The sequence below is a fragment of the Sturnus vulgaris genome, chromosome 3 (assembly GCF_052056855.1).
Source record: "Sturnus vulgaris isolate bStuVul1 chromosome 3, bStuVul1.hap1, whole genome shotgun sequence".
NCBI lineage: Eukaryota > Metazoa > Chordata > Aves > Passeriformes > Sturnidae > Sturnus > Sturnus vulgaris.
The window spans coordinates 24,623,756-24,649,421 of NC_142245.1; the positions used below are offsets into that span (position 1 = coordinate 24,623,756).

At 38.7% G+C, this 25,666-nt stretch overlaps 1 long non-coding RNA gene across 1 annotated transcript; it reads left to right on the plus strand.

Moving 5' to 3' along the window:
- The first annotated feature begins 4,425 nt into the window (after positions 1-4,425).
- Positions 4,426-25,053, plus strand: LOC148224233 (uncharacterized). Its single transcript, XR_015802844.1, has 4 exons — positions 4,426-4,533; positions 20,551-20,657; positions 20,813-20,948; positions 24,389-25,053. It is a non-coding gene; the product is annotated as an uncharacterized LOC148224233 (long non-coding RNA).
- The last annotated feature ends 613 nt before the right edge of the window (positions 25,054-25,666 follow it).

Sequence of the window (25,666 nt, forward strand, 5' to 3'; positions counted from 1 at the left end):
TCTTTGCAGAAGGTCTCCTCTCATCTGAGCAAGGTCAGGGCTGCTGACTGCCACAGGATGCAGGTGAGAGCCAGGTTCTCTTCTTTCACCCCAGTGCTAACCCAGCATCACACAGGGTAAGATAATGGAATAATACACATAATAGAGAGCACACTGAGTTTGTTTCCCTGAGGTACATACCATTGATAAACATGAAGAATTATATTCTGTTACTGTAGTACCACTTGACCTGAGGTGTTCAAGGACTATTTGCAGGCACTGCATATTTGAAAGAAAAATCAATCAGACAAAAAACATACAGTATTTTGTTAAGCATACTATGGAAGTTATCTTTGCTCATGGAATTGAAGTTACTAATACTGAAGTGCTACTGGTAAAAAAAGTAAATATTAAATCCAGCAGAAGAAATGAATAGAGATAGTTGAGAGATAGAATTTTAAACTGGGACAGCAGCTGGAATTTCAAAACTTACTTCACCTGGAGCTGAAATGAAGTGTCAGTTTCAGAAATTTGAGAGAAAAATATTGACAATGATATCAAAATATGTTCAACTACATGAAATTTTAAATGGTGATGAGATCAAGTGTTCATATAAAATATTTTGACATTATTAATGTATGTTTTGTGAAGGAGATTTCCTTTAAGTGTCTGATTGTCATTGATTTTTTTTTAATAACACTTCAGCTTCATAGTTTTTAAGGGCTAGATTTGACTGGCACTGGCTTAGTCACAAGGAAAGATGCAGCTGGTTCATAAGCACCACTGGACTTGGTCTTTGAAGGCCAATTGTACAATATCCATCAAGCATGCTCCATGCTACCTTATGAGATCTCTCGAGATAAATAGTTTAAAGCAATATGGTCTGTAGTCTTTGCCACTAATAGGAGTTACCCAAATCTGTCCAAAAAAGAGTGTGTCTTTTGGATATTTTCATATTTACATTGCATATCACCTTTCCAATGGCCCCTGTAGATTTGTTCCCCATTTTACAGAAAGCTGATTTATTTGCCAGTTGACTCTCTGTGGTTCCCTGAAATGAAGGTTTGTTTTAAAAGTGAACTATATTGTAATTCAACCTGGTAAGTGTGGGAGACAGCTGTCTGCAGCCCGTATTTTGAAATATTGTTTTAATAATTGTTTCTTTCCTTTTCTTAAATCAGTGGTAGAATATTGCCATTATGGGATTTTAGGTAGAAACACCCATTTCTTATAAGAGAAACAGACTTGCAGAGTATGAGGCTTGGAGATAGGGCACCTGTTAGTTATTTTCTCAAAATAAAGTTTCAGTCACAAACTGGAATCTGGATTCAAATAATTAATCAGACACTAGGATGAATGAAAAAAAATAATTTAGCTGGTAACAGCCAAACTAGAAGACTGTCTCTGGCTGAGCAATGAGCTTTAAAATCCAGGAGAGGAGGAATGAACAGGGCTTATTTTCTCTGTGACAAACAGGGTGAACCTGGCTTAGATGGAGAAGCCAGGTTGGGCAAGTAGGTCAGAAGATGCAGCTACAAGTCAATGAAGAGGGTGAACAGATTGGATGCTGAAGTCAAAAGTCATTGTTTTCTGTGCTGGAAGTACTCACTAAGTACAAAAATTTGCCAACCTACTTGGCAATCTGAGTATACTTTAACTTGCCTAATATTAGTTAGCCACGTTTCAACATTTTGACCTAAACCCCATTTGTTTTTGTAGTCACCTACAGAATTACTGCAGAGCATAAAGCTCTGAACTTAAAAAATTCTGGGTAAATAAGGCCTTGATTCATCAGTATCTGCCAGATTAAATAACTTCTTAGTACACATCCTTTAGACCTGGAGATTTCTTATGGTCCTGTATAATAAACTGTTTGTGCAATTAGCAATAAATTTGTCACTGTAAGTCACTCTTTAAAGCTGGGAACAAGTATAACATTTATCAGTGTGTTAGAGTTTGCAGTTAAAAATAGCCATCCTGTTTTCATATGGCCAGGGCACTTTCAAGCTTGTTTTCTCCAGCTCTGTTGATACAGGGAAGGTAACAGGATCAGCATGAGTATGTGATAGAGAATGGTATTCTTTGTACAGAAATGAAGCTTATTTGCTGAAGGAAAATCTGCCAATTTTGGATTCATTGCATCACCACCTCTTTCAGCATTGTCTTTTGGGCTTTAATGAATGTTTACCCCTACTTGTTTTAATTGCATTTATCTGAATTGTGCAGTCTGGAGGCATTAATGTTAATACACTAAACAAACATGCAAGGTTAACACATCATGCAAACCCAAGCAGCACCCAGTGCCCAGCATGCAGCTGGAGCACTTAGGAATTCACACACAGCAAAGCAGTTTCCTCACATTGGACACCGTGGTCCAGCACAGGCCCCTGAGGTGCCAGGCTGGCAGATGCCTCTGCACCAAACTCCACGGTGAAGTTCCTGAGGCTGCTGCCAGCAGCACTAAAAATGGCATTTAGACTATGTAATGTGGCATTTACCTTCATAGCCTTTACCAAAACTGGTGGTTATTTATTTGGAAATCTCAGATGTGAGGTGTTATTTGATTTAGGGAGCAGTCTGTGTAATTTAGATATCCTTAGAAAACACCTTAATTAATACCATTTCCTTGATTGCTGATTCCTAATTAAATTTAGTGTGCTGCATATATTTATTTAATTTGCAGTATATTTTTATTTCCTTTGGTTTAATTTTGTAATATGTCTTTTAGGCCACTTATCACGTCTATTAGCTTTGCAAAATCAAAACAGATACAAGAAAGAGTTAAGCTCACTAGGAGCTTCAACCTGTAAGAGGTCTCTTTTATATCAGTAGGAGAAGAGCAATCTGAGCCCCCACAAAAATCATATCTGACCTTTGTGTGGAGGGTAGTGCTGGGCAAAGTTAAGTCTGAGAAGGAAAAGGGGGAGACTTGGGGCAAGAAGGATTCCAAAGAAAGGATTTAATTATATTGGAATTAACTCTAAACCATTCAACCGGACTGAAACAAAATTAATTATAAAGCATTTGTTTTGAAGAAGCTGAGCCAGAAAAAGCACAATGCTGCCAAATAATATTCAATAATTGTATTCAAAAATTAGAAAAAGAACCCTTTGGGACTCTTAGTAGATCATTGAAACCAACTGCTCTTTTGATGAAGTATGTGTCTTTCTCAGATTAAATTACGGGGGCTGTCTCATGTTCTCATGAGATTCTGTAAACCTATATTACATTATTTTAGTAAAAGCAAAGTAAAAAGAATTAATTGGTGATCATAGACTTTCTAAGGAAGGGCAGAGCAAAATTTTAATGAGCAGTTACTCAGCTGTCTGTTTTATTGCTTTCCCCCAACCTGAGCCTCTCATTTTCTATGGCACTGGGAGAAAGTTCTTTTCTTGAACAATTTCACATTTCCTGGCCCTGCTCATGTCTTGCAAGTGATGACGTGTCTTAGAAAATAGAGCAACAGAGAAAGAGAGTGATGGCTCTTGAGTGAGTTGGGAAAAAAACAAGGAAACCTTAACAAAGAGAGAAAGTGATGTGTTTACCTTTTGCTTTGGCTTCAGCCATGTCTAGACACAGCTTTATGTGCTTAATGGTACCCACAGGAGCTAGGAGAGAGTCATCTCACTCATTAGTGCCTCCTTGAGACATTGGCTTCAAGGAGGCATTAGGCAGTGCCACTAAAACTTCCAGCATCAGGTCTAGCAGGACCTGGCAGTGTGATTTTGGCTTCTTGAAAACAAAAATCTCGAGTGGCGTTGATGTGTGCTTCAAAATGCATCCAGCTCTGGCACAGGCTGCTCACAAGCAATGCAACTCCCCTGTGAAACCTGAATATGGGTGCACATTCCCTGCTAAATAACTTCAGGCAATGCCTCCACGTTTGTTTTAGTTTGATGGATAAGGCTTTCCGAGATGTTTTGCGTAGAGAACTCAAATGTAGCCACCAATGAGAAAAACGTTAATTGGATCAGACAGTTCTGTGTTAGATCTCAGGTGCCCCACAGCTGTGAGCCTTTTTTCTTTTCAACAGTGTTTTAGTCAAGAAGTGGAATTAATGTTTGGTTTGTCTTAACATTTCTGATTTTTTTTCCTGGCTTAACATGGCTCCTTTCTTGCCCATTTTGAGACTCCCACTGGGAGATAATTGAAGTTCCTCCTGGGAGAGTTTCTGCAGAAAAATGGTGGGGTTTTTTTTCCAGGCTCTTTTTCTGTTTTGCCTCACTTAAAATTGATGGAAATATGGCTGGATGTATTGATCAATTTTTAACAAGGCTATGGGTGACAAAAGCAGGCAAGGATGGCTGATGTGCAGTGTTTTCTAACAAAACACAGCTAAGGCTCTTGGATATTTAGGCATTAGATTTATAATTTTTTACTATCTTAGGGAGATTTTAATGTCTTCTGTTTCATGAAAGCCTTTCTTGACAACATACACTGAGAAGGGTGGGCTGTGTGTGGAACAGCTTGGAATATGGAAAGATTAATTTGGCATTTCGGGATGTGAGCCTCTTAATGCTCTCCTAACAACTGTCACAGGGCTCATCCTCACAGGTAAGCTTCTCCCAGGATGATTATTTTGTAGGGAAATTTGTGCTGTCATTTCCAGATTTTAGTGAAAGCAAAGCCAGTGCTGAGTGTTCTGACCTTGCCTCTACATACAGGTGTTAAATCTTTGTCCAAAGCTCAAATCAGGAGCTCTCCCTAAATTAAGAGAGATTTGGTAATCTCTCAAGGGTTTTGCAGCTCTCTACTGTGACAATGTAGGCTTATAGAATTATTTAGGTTGGAAAAGACCTCTAAGATCAAGCCAGCACTGCCAAGTCCACCCCTAAACCATGTCCCTAAGTTCTATATCTACATGTCTTTTAAATCCCTCCAGGGATGGTGACTCCACCACGTCCCTGGGCAGCCTGTTCCAATGCTTGACAACCTTTTTGGTGAAGACATTTTTCCCTAATATCCAACCTAAACCTCCTCACATGAACTTCATGGTCTCGGAACCTCACGAAAATAATGCTGCAGCAAGGTGAAGGAGTGGAAATAAAAATTCATGGCCAGGTTGATAATTGCTGAGTGGCATTTTTTGTATGAGTACTTAGTGATTATGCATGGCCCTGCTCCTGCTGAACAATTTAACCCCATCTGGAAAAGGTTCTGGATTTACTGGAGACCTACAACAGGCAGTCTCCCTTAATCTCATAATTTCTTTCCTTTTTTTCCCCCCACAAATTTAATGTTGTGAATCAGAAGTAAATAGCAGCAAAACATGTCTAGAAGCTGAGAGATAAAATGGAGATGTATGAGACAACATGTGGGTCATATCTTGATGATCCTTGCTTTCCAGAAGAGCAACAGTGCCTGCCTCCAGGTAGGGAACCTGTATGGCTTTCTGCCATACAACAGGCAGGGCAAAAAGGACATTTGAAGGGCATTTTAAAAAGCTGTAATTGCTTAGAAAGCCTGGTAATTCTTACACATCTCAGACTATCCCAGCCACTCACAGTAGGCTTGGAGGGAGAGAAGATCCCAAATGTCTTCCTGCAGGGAGTGGGGGCTCTGCTGTGCTCCTAGGGTAGTGCTGTACCATGGGAAGCTGTCAATGGGTGGAAGTAAATCTATTCCTGTGGCCATTGTAATGTCCATAAAGGGGCTACAGAAAGAAAGTAACACCACAGTACTGTGGCCTTGCCTTTGAATACCCTCTCAAAGATATAATTAAAACCACCGAGCTTATTTCAGCCGAAGTTCGTAAGGGATGGGTCTGGCATCATGCCGATTGCAGGAAGGCTAATTACACCATAAATTAAACTTTTTTTTTCCTAACCAAACATTATGACCTTTAATAAAATTGTTTTTACAACCAGCTGTCAATAAATCATCCAGGAAAGCTAGTGAGAAATGTTCTGTGAACACTCCACTTCTGTGAATTTCATTAGCTGCAGTTTATTTGATTTTTTGTGAGCTATGATGGTTTTTAAATCTCAAATTAAAAGCCCCGAACCATAAAAACTAATTCAAGAACATTAGCATCTTGGTCTCTGAAAATGAGCCTCTCTAATTGCAGAAATTAGTCAAGATTTTATAACGATCAGGAGGTCATTAAAAAAAAGAATAGTGAGTAGGCTGTGCTTGATGCTTGACCCAGCTACAGCAGCTCCAGAAAAGTTGGTTTTGTTTTTTTTTTTAATACGCCCTTAATGGAAGAAAACTGTCTCCTGGTAGATCGATTTGAAAGCACTGTGAAAGCCTTTTAACCCAGAGGTTTGGTTTCTGAGACATCACTTTTCTGGCCTTGTTTATTCTCTTAGGTGAATCAGGACTTGAGCTTGGCCACGTGCAGGAAGTTTTACTGCGTGTTGTACCCTCGTGTCTGCAGCAGTGAAGTATGAGGTAGTGTCAATAGGCTTTACTTCAGGACCTCTTTTTGTTTTGCATTCTTAAGGCTCCTGTACTACTTCATGGTAATTACAAATATTTGCAAGAAATATACTATACTGCTTGATTTGTGACTTTAAGGTGGACATATTTTAAACCTAGGCATTTTTATTAGATTGGTACCAGAAAATGAAGCTGTTAACATTCTACTCCTCTGCCTCGTAAAGCTCTTCTGAGTAGAGGAGAGGGGTTATTTTGTGTTGTAGTAATATCTAGAAAGCCTTTAGGTTTGAATCTGATAAGAAAAGATGGCAATCCTTATTTTCAGCTCTCTTTTGGAACCGCTAGTTTCCTCACATATCTGTTTTCCTCTCTTTATATTTTGGCATAAAAATTTCAAGTCCTTCTTAACTTTTGCTGTTCATCTGACTTTCCACAGCTCATTTATGTGGAATATGTATCATAAAAATGAGATACACCTTGCTGAGCCTCATATGGCTTCCACGAGTCCCTCTTCAAGCAGTTTCTGACATCTCACATAGATATCTCTATTCCTGCCTAGTGGTGTATATTCAGAAGGTTCCCCAGGAGCTCATCTGTAGATTGTGCCAAATCCCTCATCATATTTTCTTTTAGGGACCTCAAAATGAATATTTAATTTAAAGGAAGGGCTGATACTTTCTATCACCTACTTTTCATTAGTGAATTTTAAATATTGCCTATTTTCCTGTACTCTCTTTTTTTTTCTCCCAGACAGTTTTATCCTTTTTCCTGTCTATTGTCACAAGCATTTGTTCATTGAACAAAAGGTCTGTAGTCATGTTTATACCAAAAAGACGAAAAAATAATGTAAAAAGATTTAGAGTCTTTATTTCTCATTGGAAAAATTTTAGGGAACTTTTGAGATATCCATCCACACTCATTTCATGAGCTCTTCTGAGTGTCAGTCTGAGACACCAATTTCCCTCCTGCATATTTTCCTCCTCTGGCTCTCACAAACAGGTCCATTCACTCATTTCTTGCCATACATGCACGTACACTGCCAAAACCAGCCTATCAAACACAAATACTGTAACGTTGTAATTCACATTGTTCCCCAGCTTCCAGCCCCACATGCACCAGTGTTCCCATGTTTATCTATGGAATAGTGATGGAAGTGACAGTTTTTATTGCATGATTTGATGTTACAGTGCTGGTTCCCTTTGTCTGCTAATATAGTGCAGCCTTGTCATTTCTGGAGCAAACAACTTTCTGTTTATTCCTCATACTTGGTTTTTAGTGAGACTGTTATTATGACTTTTCATGTGATCTTTAATATTTTAAGAATTTCAGTTAAAATGGGGGGGGGGGAGGGGGCTGCTTCTGCAGGTATTTATGACATTTTCCCATGTCCATTTGACATGGAATTGCCCCTTAAATGTCTTGGCAAAACAGTTTGAACTACTGTCCCAACCCAATTAAACACTGAAACAGAAACTCTAAACTCTCCTGTGTGTAAAATAAATCAATTATAAATTAGTAAGATGTAGGCTACTGATGAGGGCAAGAGAAATCAGAATGTATAAATATGAGTTACTTGAACTCCATGAAACACACACACGTCTGCATGTGCACACACACATAATGTTAAACTTGATCTGGACTTTTTCCTTCTGGCTTCATTAATCAACTGGCCAGTTAATCTGAAATATTTCACGTCAGCTTCACAGATCTGTTTTATGTATATACATTTTTCAGCTTTTATTTTGTTTGAGTTTTTTTTAATATTACTTGGCTTGCCCTTCCATTATTCTTGAACATTTAATGTTGAAAAAGTGAATTACAGACCCCCATGGACTGATGCAACACAAGAAGGCAGATGTTTTACACTATTCTCGGGTCACACATTGTTTGTAAACGGAATGTAATGGGTCCAATAAAATGCTTTACAAAAATTACCAATTTCTCATAGTGGTAGGCATCTCATTCTGCAACCATGTTTATTATATGTGGAAGTCACAGGTACTTCAGATGAACAGCCCCTATTTAGTCCCTATTAAGTACTAAGTTAAATTGATATAACTTTATCCACATGGAATATGCATCATATGTATCAAAATTGCCTTGCTGAGCAGTAGATAGTTTCCACAAGTTCTCTGCCTACTGGTCTGTCTATCTATCTATCTATCTATCTATCTATCTATCTATCTATCTATCTATCTATCTATCTATCTATCTATATCTATCCATTTGTTCAGATTACAAAAAACTGACTTTTGAAAAGGTACTGTGCTTCTCAGAAAAGATTTTTTCCATGTTGATTTAACAGGTAATTTTTTAAAGAGTACTCTCTTCACACATTTTCACCACAGGTGAAAATGGAAACCTTGGATACTGAGAGAAGAGAGCCCCTCCATGGGACTTGTGCTTGCTAGGATTTTGCCTCAAACTACTGCTGCTTTTTTGTTTTCCTTTTCCTTTTTCCCCCCTTAACACCCTCAGCATTAGCAGGACTACTCTTTTCGTTAAAACTGGATCTTTCTTTTATTTGGCTTTGTCTTGCAGCAAGACCCAGAGTTCCTACGAGAGACATTATAAATACCAACCGTATCAATAAAGGGCTACATTTGAGGGATACAAAATGTTGCCAGCTGCAACATTTTTGTTCAAATTGGCATCAGAATTTTCAAGTTTGGAAGGAAGTTTTTTAACTGAGGCCTCGTACCAGGAGTGGATACACTCAGCATTTTTAATGAACATGTGATTCCCAGCAGCCCCTGGCTCATCATCAATTGGCCAATTTTAAAGATGTTGTCATGAGATTTTCCTGAGTTTTTGAACTGTTGTCCTTTTATAGCATTTTAGTTGTGCAGGGTATAAAAGACAAGTATTCCTTTTGTGGATAAAGTTTTTGGTTATTGAATGTGTACCCATTACTCTATACACTCTGCTATTTACCTTCAATTCTGAAGTGAAAGTAAGAGGCTTTTTACACTGCTGGAAAAGTCCCTGGATTGTGGGAATGCTCAGGGAAAGCCAAGATACCAAACACCTGTTTTTCACTAAACTTGAGGATGTTGGGTAGGTCAAGAGGGGAGCTGTGGGTTAGCTCATTCCACTGTAAAGCAATGAAAGCCATAAAATATTATGAGCAAAAAGCCACCTGTTCTTGAATTAGTGCTTGCCATCTACCTTTGTGGTTTAAATTGAAAGTTCAGTATCTAGGCAGCCTGTTTTCCTTTTGCTCTGACTTAGCCACAGTGTATCAATTTATACAGTGCCTTCCCAATCAGCTCCAGCTCAAAGCTTTTTGCAAAATATAAATGCAGGTGCACAAATGCATCCCTTCCTCTCCCAGGCACACCAAACTAATAGGAAAGCAACTTTCCTGTAAACAAAGCAAAAAAAAAAAAAATAGGTGAGTGTCAGAAACTGCATTCAGCATCAAAAGTACTGGAGATGAATTTAAGGAAGACAAATCTATCATGATGAATGGCTGCAAGATCAATCCTTGATTTACTCCAGGTGCTGTATTTTACACAACTAAATGCTTTCCAAGTAGCAGCTCTCCTCTGGCAGCTTCACAGTCCTCCTTTGTTGGACAGGAAACTTGATGGTCTTGGTTTGTTGAGATTTAAAATGTAAGTGTGGAAGAAAAGAGTTGATCTTATAGAGAAGCCATGTACCTGACAGAGGTACTCTGAAATCTGAAGGGGCCTTGCTATCCTGTTACTACATTGACCAAAAGACAGCTGGCTGAAGGCAAGAAAATCAACTTGAGAGAGTTTTATCATGAGGTGCCTCAGGGGGCTGTAGCCTAAACAGATTTGCTCTGTCCTGCTCTAAAGGTAATGTCTGTGCAGCTGACTCTCAAATTACATGCAGGTATGTTTATTTCAGGTTTCAGTATGAATCCTTTGACTCTTGTTCTTCTAAAAAATGCTTTTTGTTGCTGATCTCAGTGATCTCTCTGTGCCTGTTTTTGCTTGTGGCTTAGGCTATTTAGCCTGTTGTATTCGCTTAGTGTGCATGCACTTCAGTGGGCTCTGGAAGGTGAGCCTGGAGTGGCCGTGTCATGTTCCCAGGAGGAACTGTTTTTTCATTAAGTCCATGGCTTCTAGGATATTCAAGACAACAGTTATTTGCTGTTATTAATTTACCTATGATGTCTAAGTCAGACCTAAACTCATCCTCCCTCTCCTACATTGTCAGTGAAGAGAGAGCACATCCTTGAGGTAGAGATTCAGGTATCACCTCGCAGGACTGAGGCATCATTTCTGGACATGCAACTCCTCTTCTCTTCTCTTCTCTTCTCTTCTCTTCTCTTCTCTTCTCTTCTCTTCTCTTCTCTTCTCTTCTCTTCTCTTCTCTTCTCTTCTCTTCTCTTCTCTTCTCTTCTCTTCTCTTCTCTTCTCTTCTCTTCTCTTCCCTTCCCACTTATCCAACAACTGTGCAGCCCAGATCAGTCCAGGTTCTTTACTGTTAACATACATTCCCCAAGCAGTACAAAATTCCCAGAAGTTCAGCTTGCTTGTGTTTCAATGGTTTGATATTTTCACATTTCTCTGTGATTTTGTTTGCTTAAAAAAGAAATATTGTCCAAAGGAAAATATTCCCTCAGATAATGCTATAAATTTTAGTCTAGCTCTGATTCTTCTTATTTTGGTAACTCTGGCTTATTTAAACTCCAGGATGAAATAAGACAAGTTTAGTTCTGCAAGCAAACAAATACCAAAGAATGTTAGGAAAATGACAAGAAATCATTTCAGTCTCTGTAAGAACTACACACAGATTAACTGATGGATTTTAAAGCCAGTATTTCAAAGTTAGCTTGTATGACTTTTGTTAGAAATACTATAGAAAACCCTTTAAAAAAATCGCTAAAAGATGAATGAAGTGCCCACTTGATTTAGTATTCATACAGGCTGCTATTTACCAAAAGAAAAACCTCATAGTCTGTTCTGCATACTCCAAATTGACTTCCTAAATCTCTGAGCCTGTGCTACCATCTATTTCTAAAGCTCTCTGGTAGCACCATTAATAATCCTTTTGATATTCTTTTCTCTAATAAACATAAATCATTGTGAATTTGGTATGAGCATGGACATTATAAGTCTTTCTATGGTATTCTGTCAGTTTATAGAAACACTCAGACAGACCTGGATCTGACTAAAACTCAAGCAACATTGAAAACTTGAAGGAATCCCATCTCATGCTGTGAGTATGGGTGCCATTGTGTACTGTGATGTGAATTTTGTCTTCATTGTGGCCAGTGAGACAATGAGGGAGATGCAGGACTGATTCCTGCCTCCCCTGAGCTTGGAGAAGTCTCCCTGTAGCATCCCGGGAGCACAGTGAGACTCCAGGCATTGGGCACAGGGTGCAGACCCTGCACACAAAGGCAGGGCTGGTGTAGCTGGTCCTGCTCTTTTGCTTCTCTCTTTTGGTTGCTCAGGTTAGTGATGGCAAAGGTGTCTCCTTCTTGGGTGGGGCTGCTGGCCACAGAGCTGGGCTGCTGCTCTTGGGTCTGTGTTTCTTGCAAAGCTTCATCTCTCAGAGCTGAGATGGTGCATGTGAACCATGGCTCTGATATTGTCAGGATGTGGACTTTTGCTGTGAACAGGCCTGAAGTCGACAGAGGAGCAAGAAGGTCCTCCTCAGATGGCTTTTCAGCCAGTGTAACTTGCTGCTGCTGTATGAGAATCCAAGAATAATTTCCACAAGTGAAGGTTTGCCTGCTTTGGCTTTTAAACAGACTTCCTCATTCATCTCAGTTGGAATGCTGCTTATATTTCATAGCATGGGGCAGTGCCACACATGCAGGACCTGTGTAAAGGAGAAGCTACTCATGCTCTGCTCTTCTGGTCCCATACTCTGAATTTTCCTGCTCACAGCAGAATTTCTCCAGCTGTGGGGAAAAGTGAAGTGATGGGCAAATACGTGTGCAGTATCACAGCAAATTCATTGCCTTTTGCAGGAGGAAAAAAGGCAGGCCAGAAAAACTTCATGGAGACAACTGGACCAGAATTTCCTGTTTTGGCTTTGAATTAGATTTAGTACATGGCTCTGGAAACTGTGGTTGCTGGTCCTTATGGCAAAAACTAAGCACTGGCATAGATTAGAAAAAGAAAATAAAATCATATTGTCACTTCGGTCCAGTATGAACTACAAAGATGGATTGAAGAAAAAAGTAGAATGACTCATCCAGCACAGCAAAACTGATCTCCTTCCCTACCCCACACAGACACATCTCTTCACTGCCACCTCAGAAATAAAGTCTATCTTGAAATTGCTGACAGACAATTTAAACTCTGCTCTACATTCATACCATGCCTTTATACTGACATTTTAAGTAAGGTTTTTCTTATACATTTTGGGTTTGCTTTTTTGGAGGATTAGTTATTTCCATTTAGACTGGGAAGGCAGAAGACAGACTGGTGTAGAAGCTTCACATGGCTGGCCATTTTTTCATGCCTCATTTTTTCGTTTTTTTCAGTGGGACATTAATTTGGCAGTAATTGCAAATGATCTTTGCACTCCAAAGGTATAAAATGTCACATTCTCGACATCTACTCAAAGTAAGGAAATATGCCAGCTTTTTAATGAATCCAAATACTGGTCTGCATGATGTGAGGGAGGTAAATTACATCCTTTTAGGACACAAACAATAAAAATAATTCTTTTTTTTTCTGTTAGCCTTCTAACTATGGTTAAATGTTTTTTTCCTAAACAGCTTCTTCTAATATCTTTAATTTGCAGTATTTTCACTGATGCCAATTGTTCTGCTGAAGTTTTGCAGAGAATTTAAACCATAGTGGTTTGTTCATTGCACTAGATGAATACAGATTTCTTTTTGTCTGTAAGTGTGCTGTATGATTTTTATGTGAAATTGATTCTGTACAACTGTAACTAACAGGATTTTCCTGGAAACACTCAGAACATCTTGTACCAATGTTTACAATAAATATATAAGAAGAAATTGATAGCTATCAGTTTCCAGGAAGATGGGAATTAATACAAAGCCAGCCTCTGAGTGTTTTTCACAGAGAAAGGTTGGGGTTTATTTTATTTCTACTGAAACTTGTCATGTTATTTGAATTCCCTTGACATTTTTTCATACTTTAGAGTCTTTTTAACATTGTCCAACCATCGACCATTCTGGCCTTATGTGGTGCCTGGGAAATGTTAATTGAGCAATCCTGAGTTTAACCCTTCCTTCAAATACTTTGTAAAAATACAGCTGTTAATAACGTTTATTTGGCTTCAATTTAGATATGAAAAAAATCCATTTCAGGAGGTTACTGAAAAAAGGTTTAGACTTAATATGTGTTCCCCACATATTAAGAGCAATGGCATGTGCTGTAAAGAATAAAAACCACAACACACAGACATCAGTCCTCATGGGCTAATGGAAATCTAGACCTGATTAAAAACCCATTTCAGGACTTTTTTATTGCAGGGGTGGGTTTGATAGCTGTCAGTGTACAGGAAAATAGCACATCTGGAATCTTACTGTGTACTTGTGCTGGCTGGTATAACTCAACCTGTGTGTCAGATTTTTTTTTTAATAGCCAAGATTTATTTGGTTTCTATTAATTTTTTAAAAGTCTTTGGTAAGTATGCTTATTAAGTACTAAATTTTTACCCTCCACAAATTAAAAGCTATATTTTAGTAGTGAGCAGTTTCCTTTAGAGAGAAGTAGGAAAGCCAGAAATACACACTTGTAATGTAGAGAGTTATTTGATTACAAACGTACCCCAGTGGCTTCTCAGGGATGACTATTTTGCAGCTTTTTTAATGAAAGTTGCATTTTTCTTGTGACTTTTCTATCTAGTTATGAGAAATCTAAAAGGAGATATTAAAAGTAGTAGGCTCTGAATACTATTATATCAAGAGTTATTTTTCCATTAGGAAATTGTATGTGTCTAGGAAATTGTAACTATTGTTTAAAAAACACTTGGATTTGCTTGTAAAACATGAAACTTCAGTAAAGAAGAGGCTTTTTTCCCAAGCAATGTGTTGGAGAAAATTGAACAGTCACCTGCATATCAAGAACTTCAGTGTTGTTGTTACATGTTTTATATGTAACCGTAATATTAATTAAATAAGTGAATTTGTAATCATCCTTGAGTTAAAAGCAAGAACAGAGCAATAAACATCTTTTGATGGTCCCCCACAGCCTGATATTTATTGTCTAGTTAAACTTTTAATAGTGCAGTTGCAGAACTTTTATACTTTAATTGCTCTAGAGAATTGTACAGCTGAAAAATTTCATATATTTTCATATATTCAAATCATGGTCTAAAATCATCAACAACCTGGATAGTGCCTGTCTTGGATGGTCATAAAAATCTCCTACACATGAGTTATTAATGTTTTAGTGGTGTCATTTTAGTCCTGTTCTACTTGGCAAACCCACAATATTTTGAAGTTCTTGCAGGTTAGTGTTACCAGGGGAAACTGTAATTCTTCAATGGGAAGAGAGCCAGAAGGGGATAAATTTTAATCACATTCTATTATCTTCAAGATGGCAGTGTTTTTGAAGCAAATTATATACTATTTATTCCATTTATATACATACCCATTTAAATGTCATTCTGGTGTGCAAATGACTCTTTATAAAAGTCATAATAAAGGACCTCTAGAATGTCAAGACAAAGTGCCCCAAAAAGTCCAGCTAGTTCATTTTGGCTGAGGGGGAGCAAAAAAAATGTACACCTTTCTGGCACAGAGTCACCCAGAGGAACAATCATTCATCAAGTACTCATAATCTTGACACAGCAGAGTGTCCATCAATTTTATTTTCACCAAAGTCAAATGAAATCTTGTACATAAGAAATTTGGAGACGTGGTGTGATTCCTTAATTTTGCTTCCAAACATGCCAATATTTTCAGTTTCTTGAAGGCTTTAGAGCAGTGTTCAGTAGTGACTTCTCAGATAATTATCTGTGTTTTAGAAAATGTACTATGTGCATTTCCCTACACTTTAGAAAGTATTATGCATGAGAACAAACGGTACTTTTTGAAATATATGAGCAAAGTGTACATCATAAAGCTGTAGCCTGGCTTTTCTTACTAAACAACAATACTTGATCTTAGAATGTTGTGATTCATGGGTGGTCAGTGGGAGATATTCTAGGCCTTTTTTTTTTTTTTTATGTTGAATGATCCTGGCTTTTACCAGGCTCTTTCCTGGGCTCTTGCACTGGGTTCCTACTTTATATTCCTGATTAGTCTTAAGAGGTGTAAGCCTGGGGACAAAAAATTATTGATTGGCAAAGTCAGCTTTGCCAGACAAGATCCCTCTTGATCTTTAAGTCTCTAACCCAGCTGAGAAAGCTATGAAGTCACTGAGAGGCTTGTGGGCTTTGCAAAGACAGGAGTCTGCAGTTAGAAATTATTGAGAGGTATCACTTTATGTTGTCTTGTGTAACAAGGGACTTCTCTGATTTTGACAAATAACAACAATTTGGAGCTGTACATGAGTGGACAATTACTACTAAAGGTGTGAAAATATCCTCACAAGAGTGCAGCTCTTGTGTCGATTCCTGGATTTCAAGAGAGAGGATGGATCCTAACAATGACTCTTAACCATTTCTGACAGCTATTCTCACATCAAGTTTATAGACCCAAATTAAACCAAACCTTACTTTTTTAGGAAGACATTTGCTTTTGCTATTAAGTTTTCAAGTGACAGGGAATATACTATGTCAAGTAGACTACTTTAGTGCTAATTTACCTACCTAGTAAGAATTCACATTATTTTCAGTCTGACTTTTTCTGCTCTAGCCATTGGACTTTTACATATCCCTGTCTCCAAGCTTAAAGCAGACTTGATGATTTATAAGATGGGAAATATTTTTGGCATGGATGAGCTCATAAACTATGATCAAGTCAAGCATTCAAATTACCTTGGATAAGTTTGAATCTATAGAGTCTTTCAGGAAAAGACAGCTTTTCCAGCCACAGCCCCATTCCTGTAACCCTTTTCTGAGCTATTCCCAGTTTCTGAACATCCCTTTCAAGTAAAAGTCAGCTGGAGAGCACAAGCTCAGAGATTCAGCTTGTCTCATGTGCTTTTATTGCTCAAAGTAATTTACCCTGTGATCCTAAGATGCCCGTAGTAAAAAACAATTTTTCTTTAAAAAATGGTGATCTTTATAAACCTTACAGAGCTCTCTTTCAGGATGGTAATTCTCATCATTTCAGCTGTCACACCATATTTACTGCTGTCACTGTTTTCTGTAAAAATAACGAAGTGAAACAATGCCCGCAATTGTTAACATCATCCTGGGTATGAAACGTTCATGTTTCCTAGCAGATCCTAAACCAGAGAGAGAAGTAAACTGAGGAGAAAACCTTTGGCAAACCTTTGGCAACTTTGCAGAAAGTTGCAGCCTAGAGACTCCAAAAGGAGACAGAACACGAGGATGACAAACGGGAGTTTGTGTGGGTGACACCTCCAAGGATGGCTCTGAAAAGCTCTTGGGTAGGGTGGGATTTTCCTGTATCCCAACATGGAAAGTTTGAGTGCAAGGGCCTGCTTGGCAAAATACAGTTGGAAGAAGGAACATTTGCAACTCCCACTTGGATGCACCAGGTTTTCTGCTCCCAGAAAACAACATAAGAAGTCCTACAACAGGCATGTCTCTCCCCATATTAGCCCTGCCACAACCTGGTAGATATTGAGCATCAGCCTGGTGGTGTTAGCTCTCATTATGGTTGAAGACTTATTAATTTAGTAATTCACAGTACCTGCATTATTGTACATCTTTATTAAATCATATATTCTGTAGAAACGTCTTCACACTTGTTTACAGGGAAAGATTTTTTTTGTCTGTTTGGAGTAAGTGATCTTTCCAGCCCTGGACCTTAAGAGACTGAAGAAATAGGAACTGGTGTGAAATGCTTTGAAGGTTGTAATCCAAACTGAACTGCAGATCTCTGTGGTAGAGGATATTCTTTTGTGAATGGGCCATAGGAGGTCATGAGAATAGAAAGACTGTTCCTGTCAGGTTTCAGAACACCACATTTTAGGTATAGTTAAAGGTAATTTTTATAATGTAGAAATTTATTCTAGATGGTTTCTAGTCTTAGTCCCAACTTCAGCTTATTATTCCTTTCCTGGCTTGATTATTTTCTCAAATCTCCCACATTTTTTGACTTTCCCAGGACTTCCCACTCAGCTATACCAACATCTATATGTATGGGTGTAGAAGAAAGGGAAGCCAGAATGGCTCTGTGACTGTTAAGGTGAATATTCTGAAATATACCAAAAACCCAAACAAAAAAGAGGGCACTCCAGTGTAAAAATTATACTGATGGGCGTGTTCTGAGCTTGTAAGCAAATGTGCAGATTGGTGCCAGAAGGAGGTAATTGTACAAATGCCTAATAAGCTGTAGAATTGAATTACTTGAGTAGAAACAAATATTTTCTTCCAGAAAATATCAGTTTGTGACCTTTAAAGCTGGAAAATACTATCCCTAGCTTATAAAAGCGAAAGGAAATTCAGAGATGATGATATGATTTGCCTAAGATTTCAGAGACGTGTGGAAGAGAACTCAAGTGCAACAGTTCCAAGGAGAAATGATACCTCCAATGAATGTAGACAGTGAGTTTTGCTCCTTGATGCCTCTGAGCCCTGCACTTCTGCACTTAGACTGTTTGAAAAACACCCAGTCAAAATGTCAGCATTTAGTGTGTGTTCTCTTTCCATGGGTGCAAATGGAAACACCAGATGGAATCCAGAATTTAGCTGGCCATGGATACTTTAATGGCTATCTCAGGCATTTTTCTCTTAGGAGGACATAGATCTTCTGCTACTTCTCTTAGCAGAAAGGGTCACTGAAAGAGTTCAAATGATGATGCTTTTCTAACCACTCTGAGCGAATTGGCTGCACTAAAATTCTTCCTGACTCGTGTTACCACAAAAATTGTAAAAACAGTTTTACAAGCTGTTGTGCTTTTCTGCAAAATGAACACATGAAAAACATTTAATGACCATTGCTTCTTGCATCTTCCTGTTAATTTATGTAATTTAGCCCTATAAAAAACTGAGAGCTGTTTGGTTGGAGCAGTTTGAGATGTTCATTGATATTTGTAGGTCGTGCTGTACTCGCAGTGTGAGCCCAGACAGGAACATGCAGCTCTCAGCGCTGTGCTGGCAAGAGAAGTTAACTTTGCATTTGCATAAGCACACAGGAAATAAAAGAGTTATGATGCAGTGAAATGGAATTAAGTTTTTTCTGCTGGATCATTAACTGGAATTTCAAGTTCTAGTGATGTTCATCCTCAGACCCTGAGCCTAAGGGACCTCGCACTTCCATAGCTGCATGACAGGCACCTGATTAGAGGGTGATTGGTGATGTTATGGATACCTAATGGGCACGTGATTGGAGTGGTAAGAGTGATAAGAGTGATGGGAGTGATAAGAACGGGGCTGGCATGGGATGGGTGTGGGATGTGTGTGGGATGGGTGCAAGATATCTGTGGGATGGGTGCAGGATGTGCGTGGGATGGGTGTGGGATGTGTGTGGAATGGGTGCAGGATATCTGTAGGATGGGTGCAGGATATCTGTGGGATGGGTGCAGGATGTGTGTGGGATGGGTGTATGATTGGCCCATGATGGGTGAGTGATGGCTGCTGGTTTCAATTAAAGCTTAAGTGCAGCTGCAAAATTCCAATGGCACCCACATCTTAGGCACAGCTTTCCTGCCTCTCTTCCTGTATCACCGGGTTAATTCGCAGTATATGCAACTGATTTGGCAGATATATGGATTCCAGAATAACTTGGCACTGGCTGTACATATTATTGGCAATTTTTCAAACCTCTCCATTTGTGTAGATCTCAAAGCCAGTCTTGCTTCATTTGTAAATGCAGTAATTTGCCCAAGTCATGCATGTTGCCCTGTAATAAAGTTATATCTCCAATAAACTCAGACCTGTTGGACAACTTTGTGCTGGAACTAATTATGCTTCCTTACATCCACTGAGGAGTGACTCCCAATTTGCATATGCTTGCTTTTGTGTCATAATTCCTGACCTGTCAGTTGATCTTGTTCTGTATATTCAGTATAGTCACACTTTACAGTAGTGTGGTTTTTCATAAATCATGTAAGTTATGCATTTTATCATCTGTAGTTTCTTTGTGTCAGAATATTTGTGCTTCTTTTTTATATCTTGGATATGGATGAAAACCAAAGATTCAATAAGCGAAACTTTATGAATACTGCTGGAATTTTTCTACTGTGGGGCTTTAAAATACACTGAAAGAACATAGTATTTCGTGTTTTGAACTTCTGCTCTAGCGGAGGAGAAAAATGATGAAACAGGACAGAAGGAAAATGGCTAGTGGTGAGAGAAATGCAAAGACATGGTACAAAGGAGACTGGGGCATGAATTTCTTTTCTCTGAGCTCTTGCACAGGGCTTGCACCCAGTTCTACATGCTACAGAGTTATGTTTGATATGTTAATGAAGAGAAAAGAAAAAGTTGGGCATAAATTTTAGGCTGTGTTTTTGCATGGTGCCAATTTCTCCAGTGCTGTTCCCTATCTTTTATTCTCCTCAGCATCAGTCATGTCACTTGGATGCTTCTACTTTTATCCTTACTTTGATAATTCTACTTTCTTCTGTTACGAATGACCTGGGCTGGGTCTAGCTCAGGCTGGAATATCAGGCAGAAGCAGGACATGTGAAACTAAATTTAATCATTACACAATACTTTCTGATAGCCTAGATTTACTAGGGAAAAAATGGAGTTCCTACATTGAGGTTAAATAGGTCTGCAGGTGATATCGCTGGAGCAATAACACACTATCTAATTCACTAAGTGCAGCTTCTGACAGGACTGTGATGTGCCAGCTGGATAGAATCCTGCTAGGAATGGCTATAAACCTTTTTATTAAACATGATTCAGCTTGTCCTTACTTCCTTCTCCCCTCTAGTTATCAGAATTGCAATTTCTAATTTTTTTTTTATATAGTAGGAAAAATAAGGTAAAGAATGAAAGATTTCATCTGTATTATGAACCTCTTTCCTCAGACCTCCTAAATGGAAATTGTTCCTGGAATGTTTGGACAGTTCCTTTATTTCTCTTAATATTTGCAAACACTAAACCACTACAGCAGAAGAGAGATTTGTATTGCCATACACTATCTGGTGATTTTCTGTCCATTATGAATTGTCCCTGTCTCTTTCCCCTGTCCTCTAGTGCATAGCTTGTGAAAATATGTCACAATTCTGTGGTGCAGCAGAGTGGGAGGCAGAAAATATGGATCTAATTACCAGTTTGGCCATGGTCTTCCTATGTGAACATGGGTAAGTAATTTATTTCTGCACTCATAATACAGCCATGTTAATCGCCTACTTCACAGGGTGAGCATGGCTGATCTGTAGCATTCTTGAAGCGTTTAAGCAGTTAAGATGGGACTCCCAAAGTATGTAAATTATGTCTTTGTACTGTGTTTGGCTAGTTTGGATACTTCTGGGCAACCTGAAGCTTCTCTGTGAGACAGAACAAGTGGCTGCCACTGCTGATGCTCATACCACCCAGACGTCCTGGGATGCGGCTGCATGGCAGTCCAGACCTGCTCTTCAACAGCTCCTCAAGTGAGTCATCCTCAGGTTCCACCCTGTTAAGATTTTGGTATGAAATATCTAGGATTAGCAAAGTTGGCTATCACTCATATGTGAAAATAAAAGGAAAATACTCTGAGCTCTGGTGAGAATTGTCAGAGCAAAGCAGGCTGGAAGAGAGCAGGTGGGAGAGAGCACTCCCTCCTGCCAGATGCAAGTTTATACCTGCACGTCTGTTTAAGCCATGCTTTAAAACATGCCACTGATGCACCAAAGTGGTACCAAAGTGCAAATATCAGTATTGACTCATATTATAATGTACCTTTCAGCCATCTTCTTGTTTTCCAAAATAAATAAATTGCTTGGGTTAAAGAGTGCAGTCTTCCCCACACATCAAAAATCTCTGGCTCACTCTGTTTGCTCAGTTCCTCTGATGCTATAAATTATGTGTACTATGTTCATCTTGGACTCCTACTGCCTTATTTTCCCATTTACTGCATAGCTTAGTAATGTTAGAAGGGACATATTTTTCCTCCCTCTCCTTCTTTTTGTTTTTCTGGCTGTGCATTTTATTTAACTGGGACTGTAAAATGACAGCATTAATTGTCAGTCTGGCACGAGCTTCACGTTTTATTTGATAGCAGGCACTACTTACACCAGTGTGTAAATGCAGCAAAGAGCCCTGCTAACATACTCCTTCGAGTGCAGCTTGTCTGTGCAGTGTGTGTAAGCAAAAGGGCCACACTTGGGACTGACAGGGGTTGAGAACAGATCTGGCAAAACTTGTTCTTCCCTAGAAACTGAGCTGTGAGAGTGAGCAACCTCCAGGCTCACAGGCAGCAGCCGAGCATCGAGCTCGGGTTCAAACTCCATGTAAAGCTGATGGATGACAGAGCCTAGAAAAAAGGAAGAGGAGGGAAAGCTGCCTGTCAGTAAACAAGGTGTTCCCCTGTTGATTCTGTTTTAGATCCCCATCCAGCAAAGGCTCCTGTGTGCACTTTGTACACTTAACACAGATCCACCAAGCCAGGCGTGACTTTGGGGTGCTGTGCAATTAATCTAATGTAAAATTATGTCTGAAGATTGGGTGGCTTCCAGGATTGGCTCTTCACTGACAATCTCTGGATCACTTAGAAAAAAAAATACAATCTTTTCAGAGCAATCGAGACACCAGGAGGAACTCATAATATGAAAAATGGACCTGTTTTTCCTCTAATTTCCTAAAATTAAAGATTCTCAAACATTTTATTATTTATTAGCAGTTTTCACCGCTAAGTCTTCCTTGCTAAACTATGCTGAAGAGTAAAGCTTTTTGAAGGTGGAAGGGTGTATGAACAAGTTCAAATGTCTTAAAATTGCATTAGTTGGTAGGTGTAGCTGGTTTACCAGAGTTACCAAACAATGCTTAGCTCCATACAAACACATCATGCAATTAAGTGCATTCATCTTGTTCATCAGACTGGAATTGAATCAGCTTCCAGAATTTAACTGTGCATGACATCTGCAAATAACATGAAATGATCTCGAAAAAGTTTGCTATGATATTTTTTTTTGTCTTTTTCTCAATTTACTGGGAACTAAGGGAGCAAATCTAAGGGAGCAATTTAATCGGAATATGGGGGTAAGTGATGGGAACTTAAAGGAAAAATCAGGGTCATGAAGGTGTTTTGCTTCTGCTGAAAATCATCTTTGCTCCTCATGCAAGACTTCAGCAACTTCTGCTTTTGCAAGTAGCATTGTGGGTCTTCATAGCTGGAAACCTGATACTGTCTGTGGCCTTCACGGGTGAGAAAGCCAGTATGACATGCTCACCTTCTATCGATTTTCCAGATCCAAGAATGCTAATATTTTTCATATGCAATCACACTGGTGTTTACATTATTTTAGGATTTGAAGTCTGTTTTGATGCTTTATGAAGTCTGACATTGCCTGAGTAAACAAATTCTTAATAATTGATTAAAAAGCATAGCTGTACCACTTAATCTGTCTGTGCAAGAGGCATTTTTCCACTGGGACAGGACTAACCCAGCATTTAGTTAATCAAGTTTTAAAAGCTGTGAATTTAAGCTCTTTGGGATATATACATTACCAATTGCAGGAAGTTGGGAAATAAAAGGAACTTTTCAAATAAAAAGATGTCAATTTAATAGCAAAGGAGCTGGAAACAGATGTTTCACGCAAAGCATAAGAGTTGTGTCATTCCTTTAGGTTTTCAAAGTCACTTCTTGTCAGATGCATTGGTTAAGAGAGAAAATTAATGAGCTGTGTTAAGTTTTATTACACAATCTTCTGATGTGGGAAAGCTTCCCTGCAGGAACAGCTCTGTGCATGGCTTAACTGATTTAGGCATGCCTGGTGCAGTATTCTCCAGAATGTGTTGGAGATCAAAGTAGGGAGAGTTATTCAGGTTTTATGGCAAGGTAATTAAAAAAATATGGGGATTATTACACATAAATCATACTTGCATGAATTTGCTGGTAAAATGAAATCTAATAAACACATATAAAAAATGAGAACAGGAAAATATTCAGCCACATTTTTTACCATTGCAGATGCAAATCTGCACCCTCAAGTCCACAGAGTTGATCTCTTTCTTCCATTGCAGAGAATTTGGCCCAGTTGCCTTCTAGTAGTGTTTTCATTCACTTAAAAAAAAAAAAAAAGCATACTGAGCTCACAGAGCTCTCCTGCTTTGTGGCAATGGGAAGATGGGTACTTTATACCAGACAAAAAGTGGTCCCAGTCAGAGCAGTCACAAGACTTCCCTGGGTTTCTGAGGTGATTTCATCTGAAAATTCTTTCTCCTAGAAACAGACTCGTGTGTCTGAAATTTGTTAGCATCTGTTACAGTACAGACTCTAAGTGAAGAAAAGGTTTTGATCAACAGCCTCTGATTAAAGGGGTTAAAAAAAGCCCTAGAAAACTGCAAGGACTTTCTGTTCTCAGGGGAGTGCAGGAAAGATTGGCTCATCCTTTCTTGGGCATGTACAGGAGAAATGGATGGATGCATGCACTGTAGTCCAAATAGGGCTCAAAAATCCCAGCCTAGAAAGAGGGAGAGAAGATCCAGTTGTGAATGTTGAAGTACTGATCATGAAATGCAGAAAATATTTCTCTCTGGGTGGGAGAGAAATGCAGATTATTGTGAAACTTCTGTTTAATCAGAGAAAAGCTTCCACATTTCTGTCACATAAATATGCAGAAAGGATAAGCTTATAGACACAGCTGTCCTAAATTCAGTGATACCATATGATGACACAACACAAATGCACATGCCTGTATAAATATATACACAGTTGAAGTCAAAACATATAACACTGTCAGGACTGAGCTTTCTCTCTTTAAGGATGTGCATATGCCCTCTTTGGCCTAATTAGGTTTATGACTCTCCATGCATGTGTATATGCAAGAGACATAAAATACAAGTACAGTAGCTTTTGATGTGAAATAACATTTTCTTGTACCATCTACAGGTCCCTGAGAGACTACATGTGAAGTTCACAGTGAAAGCTCTGCAGCCAAAGCCCTGGAACAGAATAAGTAGAACACACACTTGGCTGTCATTTTTCCAGTCTTTGCTGCAGTTCCTAAATTGCATTAAAGGGAAGCTATTGACTGGCTACTCTGTGCAGATGAAACAATTTTTACAAGAAATCCTATGCGAAGTTTCAGGTTAAAATCCAGCCATGCTTTGCTGTTCTGGGTGATGAAATAATTTCCTGAAGAAACTGAAGAAACCACCCCATAATGTCAAAATATTTAAATGTACTTAATTGCAAAATGCTGAACATCTTGGTGTTTGGCATGGCTGCTCTTCCACTTCTAATGCTTTTCAAAGAATACATGCTGCATCTAATAATGACAATGAGTGTGTATTAGAGATACACTACCTGGAACTGGAAGCTGATGGGCAGACCTGAAAGTATTGCAGAGCTAAGTTTTATCTGCATGCTCCCTGAGTATGCAAAGCTGTTAATCACATGTGCACAGTCTTGAAGACAAGGACCAGAAAACTCACTGAGATTTTGAAACAACAATAATGTAAAGCCTGTTGCAAGATTTAATATAAAATCTGAACAGTATTCTGTGATGTATCTGGTTCTTGTTTGATGTACTTCTACTGCCAGAGTTAATATAGTGTTTGCAGTGCACACATAAAGCAGATATGCCCAGATTCCTCTCTAAAAGAATTAAATTATTTTAGTCATGCAGTCTATCTTTTCTGTTGTTTCTCTCCTACAATTTCCACAGTCTTTATTTACTTATGTGAGTTGTTCTTAACAGCTTTTAACATAATTTGCTTTAATATAATGGTAGTGATAGATGGTTATAGAGAAGGCTATAAAGATTATACTAAGAAATTTCTAAGTAAGAAGGAAGTCCCTCTTTCTTGGGGATTTCCAAATTTTGAGAAAAAATAATCCTCAAATGAGCTATTCAGAGACAAGTTTTTCTATTCTCAGGTGGTAATGGTTGTGCATTTTACTACAGCAGAGTAAAAATCACCCTCCAACACACCATCAGTCAAAGTTTTCATAATATTTCAGCTTCCCAAAAGTAGAATTGAAGTATCTAAGCCTTCCTAAAGGCTGGTGCCAGTCCTTCAGACATACAGTTCAATTTCAGCCTTACTTATTCTGTATGCTGGAAAACATCAGTAAGCTGAGGATTTTCTTGCTTTTGCTGCAGACATGCTGCATGCAGGTGTGAACGTCTCATGCAAGATCTGCAGAAAGAGAGGAACATACAAA